This window comes from Malus sylvestris, chromosome 15 (assembly GCF_916048215.2).
Source record: "Malus sylvestris chromosome 15, drMalSylv7.2, whole genome shotgun sequence".
Classification (NCBI taxonomy): Eukaryota; Viridiplantae; Streptophyta; class Magnoliopsida; order Rosales; family Rosaceae; genus Malus; species Malus sylvestris.
Genome location: NC_062274.1, coordinates 54,048,360 through 54,068,604, shown reverse-complemented (window position 1 = coordinate 54,068,604; position 20,245 = coordinate 54,048,360). Strand labels below are relative to the sequence as shown.

The window sequence follows — 20,245 nt, the reverse complement described above, 5'->3', positions numbered from 1 at the left end:
TCTACTACTTTGTCAAAAGAAAAAGTATCCCATATCAGCAGGGTCGAACGTACTCTAGATTTGATGGACTTGTTTTGACCCTCAAATTCTTGAGTCGGCCTTATACTCTGGAGGAAACCAGAAAACCCTCTAGCCCAGTTCAAGAATAAGCCTGTGGAAAGTTACTTCTTCAAAAGCAAAAGTATCTCATATCATCTCTTCTCATTTTTCTTCCCTTTATCCTTCATGCTGCCTGCAAGATAGGGATAATGAGAACAATCAGCCGGAACTCGAAATCAAACTTCTGATCTGGGACTGATTGCTTGGAGCTCTGATTGCTTACCTTGTCTGTCACCTCTTTCAGTAGATCCCCTAGCTCGGCGACTTGGGGGATTCCTACTACATTTTTTGTATCGCGCTTGACCAAGCCTGAAACTACAAGTAAGCTTCAAGTGAAATTGATACATTACCTTGTGCATCTCCACCAGTTAAAGATACCACCCCTGGATGGAGGAAGAGTACTTCCAGAGAAGATGCCACATCTACCTATAAGACAGATAAGGCAAGTGAAGATGATACCACACTTCGGTACTTAGAAGTTTCGTGATTACGATATCATTCTCCCACAATATTTCCTAATGTCATTTGTACTAAATCATTCACTTGTACTCACTAAAGGAGAGCTTGAACCTATGTACTTATGTAAACCCTTCACAATTAATGAGAACTCCTATATTCCGTGGACGTAGCCAATCTGGGTGAACCACGTACATCTTGTGTTTGCTTTCCTGTCTCTATCCATTTATATACTTATCCACACTAATGACCGGAGCAATCTAGCCAAGATCACAAAAAGCGACTGTTTTCGCTACCTAGGATCTATCTTGCAAAAGAACGGAGAATTAGATGGAGATCTCAACCATAGAATACAAGCTGGATGGATGAAGTGGAAGAGTGCATCCGGAATGTTGTGGGACCGTCGTAGGCCACTGAAGCTCAAGGGAAAATTTTATACGACGGCAATAAGGCCAGCGATGCTGTATGGCACAGAATGTTGGGCGATGAAGCATCAACACATACACAAAATGGATGTAGCGGAGATGAAGATGCTTCGTGGGATGTGTGGGCACACGAGAAAGGTTAAGATTGGGAATGAGGATATCCGAGGTAAAGTAGGAGTAGCCGAAATTGAAGGAAAGATGAGAGAAAATCGGTTACGGTGGTTTGGACATGTGCAAAGAAGGCCTACTGATGCTCCGGTTCAAAGATGTGACTACGGGACAGAGGTTCAGGGCCGAAGGGGTAGAGGAAGACCTAGGAAAACTTTGGAAGAGACCCTAAGAAAAAACTTAGAGTACTTGGATCTAACGGAGGACATGACACAAAACCGAGCGCAATGGCGTTCTAGGATTCATATAGCCGACCCCACTTAGTGGGAAAAGGCTTTGTTGTTGTTGTTGTTGTTGTTGTAATTATTTGTTTTGTGTATTATTTTCTAAACCCAATTTGTAAGTTAAAATGTGCTAAACCTAATGTGTTGCTAAACCCTAACCTATTATTTCTCCCCTATATAAGGTTTCGGAACCAAACCTCCTCCCACTAAGTCCTATAAAAACTCTAAACCCTAACCTATTATTTCTCCCTATATAAGGTTCCGGAACCAAACATCCTCCTGAAGGACCTACATCCATCTCCATAGCATTGTCTACTTCTACCCCAGCTTTCTTTTCCAAATCTACTTTCATATAACATGTAACAGAATCCATAAACATTTATTTCGGGTAGATTACTTGGGTAATTTGTGATGGAAAAGAATTCAATAATAAATCCACCCACGCATTACTTTTACTAATCAAGTTGTCAACATGCAGTTACAAGCAAACAACCCTGATCTTTGAACAACATCATACAATTAAACTTTTCTAAGTCATTTGTACGATTTTTGTGTTGTGAGGTTGTTAGTTTGGACTTTGGAAGACTTGATTGATGATTTTAGTTCAACTTTAAATGTTTATTTTCATTGTCTTTGATTCTAGTTAGAATGCTTATGTTATGATTGTGTTGGATATGTTAAAATTTAAAATTTAAATATTTTTCATTTTTTGAAAAAATAAAAAACAAAAAACCAAAACCAAACCGAAACCGAACCGGAAAAAACCGAACCGAAAAAAAACCGAACCGAAAAAAATCGAAAAAAAAATGAACCAAATCGAACCGAACCGAAATTTCAGTTTGGTTTCGGTTTTGGCAAAAAACCGAACCCACCCCTAGCTAGGTGTATATTCTTGCATGGATGAGTGCACTGCTCATGTACAACACGGAAAAGGATCCGGACCTTTTCCTAGGAATCTAGGGATCTCATAATCGTATATGTTTATCATACATCATGTGGTCAGAAATCTTTTTAAATTTAAAATTTAAAATTAAATATAAATAGTACTTAACGAAAATTGACTACACGATATACGATGAACGTTCACGATTACGGGTTCTCCCGGATCCCTAGGCGGATCCTTTTCCGTACAACACTTGCACTTGTAAAGATCTGATGTCTCTTTCCTAATGGTGTTGTATGTGCAAAGGAAAATTGAAAACGTAAAATCTTATGTGTTCCATTCACGCTTATAAATAGTTTTTTGGGAAATTGACATAAATGACCAATATTTTTAATTTTTGGACTAAAATAGGATTTTTGATATATGTACAGAATATGTGCACGATGTGCACAACAATATAACAGAAATATGATATATTTTTTTTAAAACTAAAATGACCTAATTGCTCTCGTATAAACGGGTTAATTCCTTCCAACAGTGGCGAGCACTCGATGATCGGATTCTACTTTGCGAAAGAGCTTCTGGGTTCCGGCTATGATGTCACTTGTTGACAATTGGTGAAGAGAGCTCAGACAAGATGAAGAAGCCTCTATTTACCAGATTCTTATTTAATAGCCCGGACAAGATGAAGGGGTGGTTTGAGAGTGAGGTGCTTAAAAAAAAAAACATCCATGAAAAAAAGCTGTAAGGGTTTTAGGTGTTTGGTAAACTGAAAAAAAGGCTTATTTTGGAAGCTGCTGTGAGAATAAGCTGAAATCAAAGGAAAAAGCTGAAGCTGCTATTTGCAGCTTTGGAAAACTGAAATTTTTTTTTCAAAGCACACGGAGCTACAATGCTCCTTTAATGAAAAGACCCACTATCAGACTGTTTTTTTTCTTCCAAAAGCACTTTTACAAAAAAGTTTACCAAACACTCTGCTGATTTATTTCACAGCCGCTTATTCTTACAGCACAGCCGCTTATTCTCACAACAGCTTTTTTTCAAAGCACAGCAATACCAAACCAGCCCGAAGAATCCCCCTATTTAATATAATAATGCTTCTAGTCCATGGTCTGCATCATTCTCCCCATTTTCTTCGTCTATTTCGTCATCGATTCTGTCGGGTTTAGGCTCGTCGTCGACGATTTGGGAAAAGGGGTTTGGAATTACATGCCTTTGTCTACCACCCAAAAACCTAAAAAATTCAATCAAAATTGCCTTAAACTTGGAAATTGGGTTTTGAGTTTCGGAGTACTGGTTTGGTACTGAGGTATTTTATAAAAAGTGGGTATTAAAAAAAACTGAGCTAAAAAAGATGCTTGATAAACACTTAAAAACAGCTTATTTTCACAGTTTTTGGTGAAAAAAAAGCTGAAAACGTGAAACAACAAAAATGAGCTTATTCTCACAGCACAGCAGAAGTAGTTTTTTTTTTTTTTTCAAAGCAAATCAATATCAAACCAGCCCTGAGTTAGATTTTGCTATGGGAAAGAGATTAGGGAAGATGGAGGGCGGCGGTTTGAGAAGCGAAGGAGAAAAGCCCAGTTTGGTCGTCGAACTCACTATACGTACACGATATGCATATGATATGCTCACAGATTTGAACTCAACCTAAACACCTAGAATTCACAACTCTCTTCGAAATTAGAAAAATTACGCAATGAGCTGTGAGTTTTTACAATTTATATGTGGGTATTTTTGTCATTTCGTTTTTGTGCATAACTTGTGCATAGCCGCTTTATCCTATTTAAGTCTAAAAATTAAGAAAATTGGTCATTTTTGGCAATTTCTCTAGTTTTTTTTATTCTGTTTTCTCGCCTCTTCCTTCAAAATTGTGATACATCTCTTGTTCCTGGAGTTAATTTTGTTGCTAAAAGTTTATACTCACTAGGGAAATACAATGTTAGCAAAGCCCTAATTAAAGAGAAGCATTGGTGAGTCTCATTTGTAGAATAAAAGCGCAGCTGACAAACTCTGTGAGTGGAAAGGGTTTGCTCTTTGAATCCCAAATTTATTTTACATTACAAACAAGGAATTCGGCATTGCAGTGCTCTATCTTGGCTGTTGATGGCTTAAGATGTTACTGGGTTTTGGATGAAGCTGAAGAAACAATTAGTGAATGGAAGACTTGATAAACATTCAGCGTACAGTGAGCTTTGTACTTTCTTCTTCTTTTAATTTTATAATACAACTTTTTTCTTTTTTTTTTGGACAACAAGTCAAATTTTATTACCAATAAAAAGCAAGTACAAACAAAGGCCTAGATACAAGATTAACACAAAAAGAAGGCCAACACAACACCAATGACCAGGCCCAAAGCTAGCTTTGGAGCCCAGCCCGCACACAAATAGAACATAGAAACACACATCGCCTTCTCCTGAGCCTACAACAGCCGCCATCAGGAAAGTAAACATCGATCACCACGATCCGACGCCCACCACCATTGCTAAAGGTTATACCTGCAAGAACCCCAAAATTAAAAAAGAAGAAGGCCTCCTCATCCTCGAGGGACCACCAAACCAACCATCTCCACAAAGCAAAGGAGGCCTGCCGGGAAGCAAGCAACATCGCCACCAGGGGCGAACACACCAGAAAAAACAAACTGAGGCCAGCAGAGGTAGTGGTGCGAACACCCGAGCCGAAGCTTTACACACCCTTCCATAGAATCGGGAAGTATCGCATTGAAAATATGTGGAAATCGATTGGAAATGAAGATGGTAAGAGAGATGATGGAGCTAATTGATGGAAAAGATGAAGGGAGATGGATGAAGGGGTATGGAAGGGGATGGATCAAGGGGGATAGAGCAAGTGGATGATCAGGGGTTGGAGTTCGAGAAGGTACAATCAAAAGCAAGGATAGAATTTGGATGAGGGAACTGATATTTGTAGGGATGGTGGAAAGTGTAGACAATAGGGATAGCAAAGAGAAAAGAAAAAGGAAGAAAAAGCATGAGACTACCATCGACTCTAGCCATAGCTAGGGTTGGCAATAACATTGGTTTAATCAAAAGACCACTCACACTTAGGTGAGAAAGGTTCTCATGGAAGGAGAAAAGGTCTCTCATAGAAGTAGAGAATACTCGCAAACAAAGATTCTACTTGTTAGATCCCACATCGCCCAGGAGAGTGGATCCTCTATGCCTTATATGTATATTCCATCTCTATCTAGCACGAGGCATTTTGGAAGCTCATTGGTTTACTAGATAGTTTTATAATACAACCTTTATGTAATCTTTTTTGAGCTTTTAGTAGCTGCATGTACTCTGTTGGCATATACCACGCCTCTATACTTGCTTCACACACCTCAGATCTTCCTAAAATTGTAAATATTCTTCATTGGCTTGCAGTTATTGGATGATAGTTAGAAAAGGATTTAATTTCAGTGAATCTGATTATAAAAGAGTTCAACCAGTTTGAAAAGAGTGATATATTATCCGGTACTGGCTCTAAGAACAAGGGATGAAAAGAACAACAATGAGGAATCATATGGTAATTTGTGTTTGTAGTGAAGATATGTTTTCTGTACGTATGTCATGTGATGTGATCGCAATGGTTCTCCTGATACATACATGCAAACACACTCACACACATACATTTGTAATTCTAGTTTATGTAATAACAATCTTTATTTTGTTTCTTTTTAATGGCTTATGTATATTGGTGTAGATTCAACAAGGTTTGCTACAAAATATTTTTAGTGAAAGCATCAAAGTTGTACAGCGTTGAACAATTTTGGGTGTAATGGATTCTTATATTCTTTTTCTGTAACATGGATGTCATTAGATTACCTCTTTCTTTAATCCTGAAACATTTACAGAGGTGAAAGTGGTAGTAGGCTGGTGGTATTTGTTGCAATCCCCACACTAGGAAACTATCATTTATAACCTTAAGCTGCAATAGTTATGTTTGAGTGGATATTTAATGCTGGGCTTAGTGAGAGTGAAGGCCCAAGAACACAAAAAGCAAAGGGAGTATTGGGCTCGGACAAGTCAACAACCCAGGAAGAATTAAAAAATCATTTTGGCAAGGAATAGGCAACAAACCTATGAGAGAAGTGATGGGCAACAGAGGGTAGCTCACCTCCAGCAAAAAAAAAAACACTTTTCGAGGGCATAGATAGGTAAATAAGTGATGACTCACCATGCTCTGGAGGCCATCACTAAAAGGCAAGGCTTGGACAATCAGGCTAAAAAGTCTACAAAAGCAGCCAGGGACACCAGAGATAAGGACACTCAACAAATCAATCAAAAGACATCCCACTTTGCTCTCAGACAAGCAAGAAACCATAAAGCTTTAGTTTGTCCAGGCTCTATTCTCTTAGTCATAGATTCACCATAGAAAGCCATCTTTTGTTAAGATTTAGATGTTCTGCTAGTTTTCCCCAATGTTGTAGTATCGAATCCCTTTAGTAAAACTCGTTTTACCTTTCATTCTCCAAAGATTACAAGGCTTGTAAACACAAAGAGAAGTGGTTGCAAGAGGATGAACCTTGCCTGACAAGGTTATAATCTTGCTCGAGTCTTTTTTGTTTGTACTTACGTAAAGTAGATCTGTTGTGTAATGCATCTTTCTTTGTGTTTTAAATCATTTTCAACTGCTTTTCGTTCAAAGTTTTATTTTGATGATTAATCGGGCTAAACTAATTAACCTTGCTCCTTTAATTTTAATTGTAATCAAAGAAATAGTTGGAATGGCCCTGAACTCCCTTTATTTATACATATAATATTATGAATAAAAGTCCTTGTTTACAAGGCAAGAAAAAGAACCTTATACAGACTTAACCCATCCATAACAATCCAGTAAGATCAAGAAGTCTAAATAACTTGTGGCGCAAGTAATCAGCCCAGTTAATAACCAAAAAGAACAATATGTTATACGAAGGTAACAGTGGCACGCTTAGATCCACATTAGTTTTGATTGTGAGCCTCAAGGCCTAATAAAGGCCCCACAAAGGCACCATTCAAACTAAGTAGCAAAACCTTGCCCGAGAGGCAAGACCCCCGAGGAGTTGTGCGAGGGACATATCTAGCCCGAATATAGTTTTGGCATGCCTGGTGGGACCTATTGCGATATTGTACGCCAAGACGAAGGAAGAATCGAATGTTTAGGTGGAAGGTGGAATTTGGGCAACCTCTTTGTCCAACAGAAGCAAGGATGACAGATCACCCAGAGGACTTTCCTTTACTACACGGCCTTGTAATCCTAAAAAGCCTGACCTCTTATGAGAAGTCGAGTGGAAAGGTCACTAATGAAGACTTGCAAGCCACCATGGTACAAGTACTGAGGAGTATGAAAAAGATCTTTTTGGAGACCAGAATAAAGGTTAGCAGGCTATGTTCCTTAACAAGAACTCTACAAACAAAGCTGGAGTTAGAGTACTCCACACCGAAGGATGGTTACACTAGGGAAAGAATCATGGAGGCAAGCCCAGAAAAGGAACCAGTAGTTCATTTGTTTCCCTTACTTGAGGAAAAGAAGAACAAAAGGAAAAGGAAAGAAGAGGCTAAAACCAGCCGACGAGAAGAAAAAGAATTTCAAGAGATAGGCTTGCTCGATCCTCTACCACCACCACTACTAGATGTTAGAAGGCAAGTCAAGCAAGAAGGGATAAAGATTGGTACGTCCAACCCGATAGGAGAAACAAGCGAAAAGGGCTCATCCACAGCTGGGGGCAAGCCTCTCTCTTATAGGCCATCACTATTAGCTAATAAGGGGGGATGAGAAGGTAGAGCCAGACCTACAGAGGGAAGCTTTCTCAGGTATCGATCATAGTCCGAAGTAGGGAACTCCCTATCCCCCACACAATAATACGACTAGCCAACAACTCAAGAATTAATTGGCAGATTTGAGGATGATGGTAGTACAGAATGCTTAGCTGCAGGCCCACCCGATGTTTAGGATAACATATCAGAAACCTTATCCTAAGCATATTGATGATCATAATCTTTTTCCTCTCAATTTCAAGATGCCCGCGTTCCCAACTTTTAATGGGGAAGACTGTAATGTGTCTTCTAGAGATCACATCTTCAAGTTATCAAATCACTGTGTGGCGTTCGAGGACAACCCCAACTACAAACTGAGATTGTTTGGAAACTCACTGGTAGGCTTGGCTTCCCAATGGTACTCTCTGTTACCCCCCCCCAATTCTATTGCCAACTGAGAGCACATGGAGATGGCTTTTCATGAGCAGTTCTATAAGGTGGAACCTAAAATGACCATTAATGATCTGGTGGAAGTAAAGTAATATGTACATGAGTCTACGGAGGATTTTATGATAGGTTCAGAAAGACCAGGATGAGATGCCAGTTCCCAATCAACCATGCTCAACTCATAGCCATTGCCCAGAAGGCCCTGAGACTACCCTTAAGGAAGAAGTTCAATGATAATGAGCTTCAAGAGCTAGTGATTGCAGCCACTAAGTATGAGAAGTTGTTGGCTGAAGAACAACAAGTGAAACACTCATCTAAAGTGACCCCTTTTTATAAAAGCAAAGCGCCAATAGAAAAATGATAACAGCTTGGGAGAAGGTGATAAGAGCATATTTATGCGACTTAATTGGCTTGCTCTCGTGCATTTACGTTGTGTTTCCTTAGTTATTTTAGTGTTTAAAGTCACTTTTGTGTGTTTTCAGATTCTAAGGGAAAAGTATGCAATTTGGTGCCTTTTGCAGCAAAAATTGGGCTTGGAATGATTATCACATGCGTGGAGCAAAAGGAATGGACGTAATTGAAGATTTGAAGAAGTTAGGATTCCTAATCAACGAAGGATTCCTACTTGAAGTAGGAAAGTTAAGCCAAGGTTTCCTATTTTGGTTTGACCTTTCCTAATTCTAAAAGTCCTTATGTTCCATCCACTTTGAAGACTTCATATGCATTCTAGGACACAAAACAAAGGCCCTAGAACCCTTATGGACCTTTGCCGCACCTCCCTTGACCTTTCCTCTTCCTTGCCGTGCAAGGGAGAGGGTTTTTTTCCTATTTCCTTGCATTAAAACACATTCCTTTTGTGTTTTATGCCCTTGCCACACCTATTAGTCAATTTCCTTTAAGTTTCTGATTTGATTACCTATTTCTAGAAGCTTTTGACTTAATTTCTGTTTACCTAAATAACCTAGGGTTTTAATTCCTGAAATCCTTTAAATAAACTTCCTTTTTGCAGCCACAAACCATCCATTCACTCCCATTCATGCCAGAAACCATTCAACCTTCCTTGCCATGCCCATCCTTCACCAATTTCCATAGTTTTTGACCCAAACACTCTTTGACGCACCATACATCCATCCTAAACACAATTCTATACTTCTACACCATCCATAACCCCCAAAACTCACCACCAACCCTTGTGCCGCAGCAAAGAGGAAGGAGGAAAGCCCTTGGACGTGTTTGCCATTCGATTTAGGATTGCTGGAATGTTTTAGGTGTAATCTTTCTTTTGTTTTCAATGTTTCAATTCACTAATCTTTGTTTTGTGAGTATGAGGAACTAAACCCCTCTTAGTTAGGGGGGGATTTGAAACCATGTACATACTTGCAATATGAATTGATTACCTTCAGTTGTGGTTTCATAAGTTGTGGATTCAATTTGTTTAACTGCCTGATTGATAACTTATTTGTGTATGTTTATTAGGAGTGCACGCTTAGTTTTCATACATGAATATGATGCTAGAGTATAAGGGAGTTTCACCTAATAGTTACAAACTTATATTCACAAGTAGTGGAGGTCGCTTATAAACGATCGCGTTAAATGAATTATTGGCACTAGTTTCATGCTCATCATAGTAACGAATGCCTCGTCAATACTTATAGTTTTCATGATGCTTAATGATCCTTGATTGTATCTTTATTGTGCTTTTCACGTAAAGAACTTTTGAAGAATGCTTTGAATTGTTGTATGCGCTTTCCCATCCAATTCAATAACTTAAGGAGAACTTGAAGGTTAATTTAAGCGGACCTAATTAACCTGGGGTGTTGAGTTTCATGATTTATCGAAAGAAGAACTGAAAATTGGTTTATGTGCAAGTGTTTCGTGTGTGGAGAAGAATCCTCTGGCTAGCCTTCCATCCATAGTTTCATCCAAATTCGTTTTAAAAATTTGTTTTAGTTACAATCTGTTTTCTTTGTTTTCAAATTCGTCAAAACCAAACCCCCCATTATTTTGAAGTGTTAGATTAGTTAGAAATCAATTTAGTTTGTGTTTTTAAGTGTTTTGATTCAAGTTATAACCCAAATTCGTCCAAGTTTGTGTTAGAGTTCAAAACTGCCCATAAAGTGTTTTTAAGGCAGTTTTAAGTGTTTTTGTGCTGTTTTGAGTCTTTTGGTTTGTTTTAGTGTTTTAGAGTTTAGTTTTGCATTCTTTGAGTCTAGTTTAGTGTTTTAAACTTTGTTTTACGTTTTTGAGTAAGTTTCAAGTGTTTTAGCAATCCCTCATAATCCCCGGTCTAGAACGATCCATACTTACATACTTTACTACAATTGATAAAAAGAGGGTTTAATTTGTGTGCTTATATATTTCGCATCAAATTTTTGGCGTCGTTGCCGGGGATTAGCAACTTTGCTAATCGCTTGGATTGTTTTCTTTTCATTTATTTTATTTTGTTTAAGTTTCTGACCTTGTTTTGTTTTCTTGTTTTAGGTACTAGTTTATGACTCGAAGTTCTCAACCGGTTCGTGAGCACGTTTTAGACTTTGACGACGACTTTGAGAAGGACGAGGAACCAGCAAGAACATAACCCACCTAGCCCGAAACCTGACCTTGAAGAACAAGTCCTAGAAGAGGAAGAGGAACCCACGGCAAGGGTGGGTGAAGAAGTGCAAAACATGGCCATGGACAACCGAACACTCAAGGAGCTTTCTGCTTTGGGATTGGATAATGCCGCACCTTTGTGTATCCAATATCCCACGGCTGCTCAAGGCAAGACCGAAGAGTTCGAGTTGAAGTCAAGTTTGCTCCACCATATTCCAAAATACCATGGGTTGTCCATGGAGGATCCGAACAAGCATTTGAAAGAATTCGAAGTGGTGTGTTTCAACGTCGACGGAAGTATTTTGAAGATGAAAGCTTTTCCATTCTTTTTAATGGACAAAGCCAAAGATTGGTTGTACGAATTAGCTCCCGGAACTGTCACATCTTGGGAGAGTATGAAGAGAGCGTTTTTGGAGAAGTTTTTCCCAACTTCTTGAATCATTCTTCTACGTAAAAGGATAAGTGGAATTCAGCAAGATGAAGGTGAGTCATTTCCCACTTATTATGAACATTTTAAATCACTTGTTGCTTCTTGTCCACAACATCAGATGAAGGAGGAGTTACTTCTACAATACTTCTACGAGGGGCTCCTACCAATTGAAGGTCAAATGCTCGATGCCTCAGCGAGTGGAGCATTGGTGGACAAGACACCCATGGATGCCAAGATCTTGATTGCTAATCGAGCGTTGAACGCTCAACAATACAAAGGCGTTGGCTAAAAAGGAACCCCACGGCAGCAAGTGAATGAGGTAAGTTCCAAATCCGACATTCATTCACAAATAGCTAATCTTACTTCCATTGTGTCTCAGATGGCCAAAGGAATGAGGATGCAAGGACCAATTGTGTGTGGTGTGTGTTCTATCCAAGGACATGCTTCTGAAAAGTGTCCACAATTGATTGAAAATGGTGGATGGGAAAGCGCCAATGCAATTGGATTTCAAGGCCAAAACCAACCAAGGAACGATCCATATTCAAATACATATAATCCAGGTTGGAGAGACCATCCAAACTTCAAATGGAGGGAGCCCCAACAACCCTAACAACAAGGAGGCTTTAGGCAACAACCCCCGGGTTTCTTCACCAAGCCATACACACCCACACATGTTCCACAACAATCTGCCCCAAATGCTTCAGGTACATCTCTAGACAATGATACACTTCTTAAGTTACTAACTAATTTGTCTCAGGGGCAAGAAAATAAAGCCAAAGCAATGCAAAACCAAGACAAAATGGTGGATCATTTGGAGAACAAATTGGGTAGATTGCAGATTTTGTAGGGAAGTTTTGAGACCAAGGCCAACTTCCTAGTTCTACCATTCCAAATCCGAAGGGAGGTTTCGAAAGTGCAAAATCCATATTGTTGAGAAGTGGAAAAGAAGTTGGGGCAGGTCCTAAACCATCAACATCAGGTCCCAAAGAGGATGAAAAACTATAATTTGAAGAGGAGGAAGCAAGCCCACCCACGGCAAAAGTGGAAACACCTTTGCCGCAAGCTTCCATTGCCCCTAAACTGTCCAATAAGGGTAAGAACGTGTCAAATTCAGTTCCTACTAATGTTTTTCCTTCGAATGTTCCTTTTCCTAGTAGGTTCATGCAAACAAAGAAAGAGGAAGCTGAAAAGGACATTCTAGAGACATTTAGGAAAGTTCAAGTCAACATACCCCTTTTGGATGCAATCAAGCAAGTCCCAAGGTATGCCAAGTTTTTAAAAGAACTTTGCACCACTAGCAAGAGGATTTCGACCAAGGAGGTTGTAAAGGTAGGTGAAAATGTCTCCACCATCTTGCAATGCAAATTACCCCCCAAATGCAAAGATCCGGGTAGTTTTACAATTCCTTGTGTCATTGGTAGTACCCGTTTTAAATCTACCATGTTAGACTTAGTTGCATCTATAAATGTTATGCCATACTCAATTTATGCATCTATGAACTTAGGTGAGTTGAAACATGATGATGTAATTATACAATTGGCCGATAGATCTAATGCCTATTCAAAGGGAGTTTTGGAAGATGTTTTAGTGCAGGTCGATCATTTAATCTTTCCGGCGGATTTCTATGTGCTTGAAATGGATGAATCGGACCATGCCCCTTCGTCGCCCATCCTCCTTGGAAGGCCATTCATGAAAACTGCGCGTACTAAGATTGATGTGTTTAATGGAACTTTGTCCATGGAATTTGATGGGGAAGTTGTTAATTTCAATCTTTCTGATTCTATTAAGTATCCTAGTGAGGATCATTCATGTTTCTCTATTGATATAATTGACTTTTTAGCGCAGGGATATCTTGAAGATTTGAATGACGATGCACTTGAAAAGGTCATTACAAGAGGCATGGAACTCAAAACCAAGGGGGCAGAACCTATGCTAACCCATGGCATACATAAACCACTCCATGCCGTGCCTCTTATTGAGGAATTCATTGAGTTGGTTGCTGCCCTTGTGTCGTTGCCTAAGCATGATGGTAAGTCTCCTAACTTCGATTCAATTCCCATTTCGACTAACAAGTTGCTTCCATCCATAATTCAGGCACCCATCCTTGATCTCAAACCATTACCAAGCCATTTGAAGTACATTTTCTTAGGGGAAAATGAGACCTTACCTGCCATTATTTCCTCATCCGTCACGGCATAAGAAGAAGAGAAACTAGTGCGTGTTTTGAAGGAGTTCAAATCTGCCCTAGGTTGGACCTTGGCCGATATCAAGGGTATAAGGCCTACAACGTGTATGCATCACATATTTCTTGAGGAGGGGGCCAAACCAACTAGAGAGGCTCAACGCCGTCTCGACCCTTCGATGATGGAAGTTGTGAAAAAGGAGATAATCAAGCTCCTTTATTGTGGAGTGATTTATCCTATCTCCGATAGCCGTTGGGTTTCACCTATCCAATGTGTGCCCAAGAAATCTAGAGTGACGGTTGTGGAAAATGCGGAGAATGAGCTTGTGCACACCCGAATTCAAACCGGTTGGTGAGTGTGCATTGATTATAGGAAGATAAACGCCACCACAAGGAAGGATCACTTCCCATTGCCATTCCTAGATCAAATGCTTGAGAGGTTAGCGGGTCATTCCTTCTATTGTTTTCTTGATAGTTATTCTGGTTATAATCAAATTGTCATTGCCTCGAATGACCAAGAAAAGACAACTTTTACTTGTCCCTTTGGAACGTTTGCATATCGACGCATGCCATTCAGTTTGTGCAATGCTCCTGCCACGTTTCAAAGGTGTATGGTTAGCATATTTTCTGTTTATGTTGAAAGGATTATTGAGATATTCATGGATGATTTTAGTGTGTTTGGTAATTCATTTGATAATTGCTTGGATAATCTCACTTTAATCTTGAAACGTTGTGTTGAAACAAACCTTGTGTTAAATTGGGAGAAATGCCATTTTATGGTTAAACCAGGTATTGTTTTGGGTCATATAATCTCTAAAAAAGGAATTGAGGTTGATAAGTCTAAAATAGAACTTGTACGCTACTTACCCTCTCCTACTTCGGTGAGAGAGGTTCGTTCTTTTCTTGGTCATGCAGGATTCTATAGACGATTTATCAAGGACTTTTCCCAGATTGCACAACCCCTATGTTGTCTCTTACAAAAGGAAGTGTCTTTTGAGTTCAACGAGGTGTGTGAGCAAGCATTCAACCATCTCAAGGACCTACTCACCACGTCACCAATCATCACTCCACCAAATTGGTCCATTTCTTTTGAGCTAATGTGTGATGCATCAGATTATGCACTTGGTGCTGTTTTAGGCCAAAGGAAAAACAAGCAGCCACATGTTATTTATTATGCTTCACGCACCTTAAATGATGCCCAATTGAATTATTCCACCACTGAAAAAGAACTTTTGACGGTTGTATTTGCATTAGATAAGTTTAGATCATATCTAATTGGTACTAAAGTAATTGTTTTCACTGACCATGCAGCCTTGAAATATCTTCTCACCAAATAGGAGGCCAAACCAAGGCTCATTCGTTGGATGCTCCTACTTCAAGAGTTCGATATTGAAATTAGGGATAAAAAGGGTGTGAAAACGTGGTGGCTGACTACCTAAGTCGAATGGTGCGTGAAGAAGAGCCCATTCCCATTTCAGAAACGTTTCCGGATGAGCAACTTCTGTCCATTGAGGTAAGTACTCCTTGGTATGCCGATTTGGTCAATATTTTGGTGTCTAAGCAAGTTCCTAACACCCTAAGCAAGGCCCAACGTGATAAACTTAAAAAGGATGCACGTTTTTATGATTGGGATGACCCATATTTGTGGAAAATCTGCCCTGATCAGATTGTGCGTCGTTGTGTTCATGAATATGAGTTTAATTCAATTTTAAGCTTTTGCCATACATATGCATGTGGTGGACACTTTGGCACACAACGCACAACGTTTAAGGTTCTTGAAAGTGGATTTTATTGGCCTACTTTGTTTAGAGATGCTAGGACTTTTTGCTTGACATGTGATCGTTGCCAAAGGACAAGAAATTTAATAGACCAAATGCCGCAAACCCCAATCCTTGTTGTTGAAATCTTTGATGTTTGGGGTATTGATTTTATGGGTCATTTCCCTACTTCTTTTGGTTTTACGTACATTTTACTTGCAGTTGATTATGTGTCGAAATGGGTGGAAGCCAAAGCCACCCTTACTAACGATTCTAGAGTTGTTGCAGATTTTGTTAAATCTAACATTTTCTCTAGATTTGGGATGCCTAGAATGCTAATAAGTGATGGTGGGTCTCATTTTTAGAACCGCACCATTGAGGCGCTGCTCAAAAAGTACAATGTGATGCATAAGGTTTCCACACCTTATCACCCCCAAACAAGTGGCCAAGCCGAAGTTTCGAATAGAGAAATCAAGCAAATCTTGGAAAAGACCGTTCGGCCAAATAGAAAAGATTGGAGCTTGCGTTTGGAGGATGCATTGTGGGCGTATAGAACGGCTTACAAAACGCCCATTGATATGTCCCCATTTCGGCTAATCTATGGCAAGCCATGCCATATGCTCGTGGGGCTTGAACACAAGGCACATTGGGCGGTCAAAACCTTCAATATGGATGTGGACACGGCTGGAAATCATAGAAAGCTCCAATTGAACGAGCTTGATGAGATTAGGCATGATGCTTATGAGAATGCCTGGATTTACAAAGAGAAGACCAAGGCGTTCCATGACAAGATGATTAGAGGCAAAACATTCTCCATTAGGCATAAAGTGTTGCTATTTCACTCCCGTCTTCGTTTATTCCCCAGTAAGTTACGTTCTAAGTGGGTTGGTCCATTTGTTATCACTAATGTTTTTATGCATGGTGCAGTCCAAATACAAAGTTTGAAAACTGGACAAGAATTCAAGGTGAATGGACATCGATTGAAGCCTTACTATGAGAACTTTGTTGAGCATGTCGTGGAGGAGATCCCACTTCATGCCGTGGGCTCCAATGGGGAATGAACATATTCTTCATCCGGCTACAAGACGTTAAAACAAGCGCTGCTTGGGAGGCAACCCATGCATTCAACAAAGGAAGCCTTAGGAATCACTCCAATTCCAGATTTGCGTTCCTAAAACCCTTCTCTTTGTTGTTGTTTCTAATCTGCCCTGTTTAGTTATTTAAGTTGCCGTTTGTTGGTTTCTTTGTGTTTTGTGTGACTTTATGCTTGAAACATTGAGGACAATGTTTGATTTAAGTGTGGGGGGGGGGTAACTAAGTGTTTTTTATGCAAATTCGTGGGATTTTATCACCCATTACTTATAGACTTGTTCCTTGCTGTTTTTAAGTATTTTTAAGCTATTTTGGAGTGTTTTAGTGTGTTTTGACTTAAAAATCCGAAAATCTCATAAAAATATTTGAAAATTTGTTTAGAAAAACCCAAAAAGAGTTGTTTTTGTGTGTTTGTTTGTGTCTTAGGGTACCTTCCAACACAATGATGAGGATTTGGTTTGTAATTACATGGCTGTTAAAGAGAGTGATTAACATGGATGAAAGTTTGATTTACTCTTTGTTTATGCTTGGTTGTGGTTATAACTTATGAATTCACATTTAATCATAAAGGAAAAATCAGTTTTTGTAACATGCTTGAAGGAAGGAACTCAAATTAACGCTACAACCTTGTGAGACTTGAGCCTAAGCGTTTATTTGGAGAGTTGATAATCTGTGCATTATTGTTTTCTAAAGTCGTTGCATGATCTCATTATTCTTTGCTTGGTTACTACTTAGAAGGCGTTTCATCATTTAGTTCCAAATGCTAGAACTCATGCCCATTTCATTCAAAACATGTTATTGATTTGCATAACACATATTCAAGATGAAGTTGTGTAGTGACCACCACCAAAGCCAAATTGCCGTGTATCCTACTTCATTATATGTTTAAGTTAACCCCATTGAGCCTTGTTAGCCTACATTCTTTGGTAACCCACGTTATCCTCACCTAGCCTAGATTAGGACCATCCATACCCTTGTTCTTGAAGCATAGTAAAGCATGATTCAAATTGAATTCCTTTTGATTAATGTATGGCAGAAAACAAGTGTGGGGGAAGTGTTTCTCATGTGAGTTAGTGTGCCATAGGCACGGGTAGAAAGAAAAGAAAAGAAAAAAATCATGAAAAGAAAGAAAGAAAAAAGAAAAGTGTGAAAAGTATGAAAAAAAGAGTTGAAAAGATGTGAAAAAGAGTTCTAAAGTATTGTTTGTTGAAGGAAGGGTCCAAAAAGTTGAATTTGACCCTAAGAGTTGTTTAAATCTTCCCTTTATGTCTAAAAGTGATTTCTGCATTCTAAAGTGAATTCTAAGTCTAGATTTCATTACTTTACTTGCTATTACTTTAAGAATGTTTGTTATCCCTATCCTTCCTTTGTTAACCAATACCCCAAGCCCCGTTACAACCCTTGACTTCAATCTTGAGTGTTACGTGTTTCAATTTGTGGAGTTTGAATTTGGTATGAGCATATGGTGTCACTGGTTCTCGCATCTAAAGTAGTAGCATTCCATTCATGAGATCATATCTAAACATGCTTATTAACTCCATAAATTGCTTTCTTTTTGATATATATATGTGAGCATTCGTTTTCATATCTACATCAATCTTCTCACATATAACTAGTATAGGGTGTGTAGTTAGAAAATTTGAGTGAAAATTGAGTGCATATCTTGTAAGGCATTGAGCGAATTCTCTAAGGCATGTTACTACATTCAAAACATTGTTTTAATTGATTAAATGTGAACTAGTAAGTGGTGACTATGATTAAGTATGTGCTCAATTCTGAAGATGACTCAAATCTGTGGGAATGATGATTTTTAACATGTCATGCGCATTGGAAATCCCTGAGGCAAACATTGGAAGGTTTAGGTTGTGTTTTGTTTGTTTTGTTTTGTTTTGTTTTGTTTTCTTTAGTTTGTTTGTTTTGCTCGAGGACTAGCAAAAGCTAAGTGTGGGGGAATTTGATAGGAGCATATTTATGCGACTTAATTGGCTTGCTCTCTTGCATTTACGTTGTGTTTCCTTAGTTATTTTAGTGTTTAAAGTCACTTTTGTGTGTTTTCAGATTCTAAGGGCAAAGTATGCAATTTGGTGCCCTTTGGAGCAAAAATTGGGCTTGGAATGATTATCACATGCGTGGAGCAAAAGGAATGGACGTAATTGAAGATTTGAAGAAGTTAGGATTCCTAATCAACGATGGATTCCTACTTGAAGTAGGAAAGTTAAGCCAAGATTTCCTATTTTGGTTTGACCTTTCCTAATTCTAAAAGTCCTTATGTTCCATCCACTTTGAAGACTTCATATGCATTCTAGGACACAAAACAAAGGCCCTAGAACCCTTGTGGACCTTTGCCGCACCTCCCTTGACCTTTCCTCTTCCTTGCAGTGCAAGGGAGAGGGTTCTTTCCTATTTCCTTGCATTAAAACACATTCCTTTTGTGTTTTATGCCCTTGCCGCACCTATTAGTCAATTTCCTTTAAGTTTCTGATTTGATTTCCTATTTCTAGAAGCTTTTGACTTAATTTCTGTTTACCTAAATAACCTAGGGTTTTAATTCCTGAAATCCTTTAAATAAACTTCCTTTTTGCAGCCACAAACCATCCATTCACTCCTATTCACGCCAGAAACCGTTCAACCTTCCTTGCCGTGCCCATCCTTCACCAATTTCCATAGTTTCTGACCCAAACAATATTTGCCGCACCATACATCCATCCTAAACACAATTCTATACTTCTACACCATCTATAACCCCCAAAACTCACCACCAACCCTTGTGCCGCAGCAAAGAGGAAGGAGGAAAGCCCTTGGACGTGCTTGCCATTCGATTGAGGATTGCTGGAACGTTTTAGGTGTAATCTTTCTTTTGTTTTCAATGTTTCAATTCACTAATCTTTGTTTTGTGAGTATGAGGAACTAAACCCCTCTTAGTTAGGGGGGATTTGAAACCATGTACATACTTGCAATATGAATTGATTACCTTCAGTTGTGATTCATAAGTTGTGGATTCAATTTGTTTAACTGCCTGATTGATAACTTATTTGTGTATGTTTATTAAGAGTGCACGCTTAGTTTTCATGCATGAATATGATGCTAGAGTATAAGGGAGTTTCACCTAATAGTTACAAACTTATATTCACAAGTAGTGGAGGTCGCTTATAAACGATCGCGTTAAATGAATTATTGGCACTAGTTTCATGCTCATCATAGTAACGAATGCCTCGTCAATACTTATAGTTTTCATGATGCTTAATGATCCTTGATTGTATCTTTATTGTGCTTTTCACGTAAAGAACTTTTGAAGAATGCTTTGAATTGTTGTATGCGCTTTCCCATCCAATTCAATAACTTAAGGAGAACTTGAAGGTTAATTTAAGCGGACCTAATTAACCTGGGGTGTTGAGTTTCATGATTTATCGAAAGAACAACTGAAAATTGGTTTATGTGCAAGTGTGTCGTGTGTGGAGAAGAATCCTCTGGCTAGCCTTCCATCCATAGTTTCATCCAAATTCGTTTTAAAAATCTGTTTTAGTTATAATCTGTTTTCTTTGTTTTCAAATTCGTCAAAACCAAACCTCCCATTATTTTGAAGTGTTAGATTAGTTAGAAATCAATTTAGTTTGTGTTTTTAAGTGTTTTGATTCAAGTTATAACCCAAATTCGTCCAAGTTTGTGTTAGCGTTCAAAACTGCCCTGCCCAGAAAGTGTTTTTAAGGCAGTTTTGAGTGTTTTTGTGCTGTTTTGAGTCTTTTGATTTG

General features: G+C 38.8%; 1 long non-coding RNA gene across 2 annotated transcripts in view; it reads left to right on the top strand.

Annotated features, from left to right (window-relative positions):
- Positions 1-20,245, top strand: part of LOC126602343 (uncharacterized) — a 32,906-nt gene that overhangs the window by 7,368 nt on the left and 5,293 nt on the right. The window contains exon 3 of one of the 2 annotated variants that reach the window (XR_007616083.1): positions 1,266-3,110. The exons of the other annotated variant lie outside the window; for it this stretch is intronic. This is a non-coding gene — a long non-coding RNA (uncharacterized LOC126602343). Of the gene's footprint in view, positions 1-1,265; positions 3,111-20,245 lie in introns of those variants that run through there. 2 annotated transcript variants of the gene reach the window in all.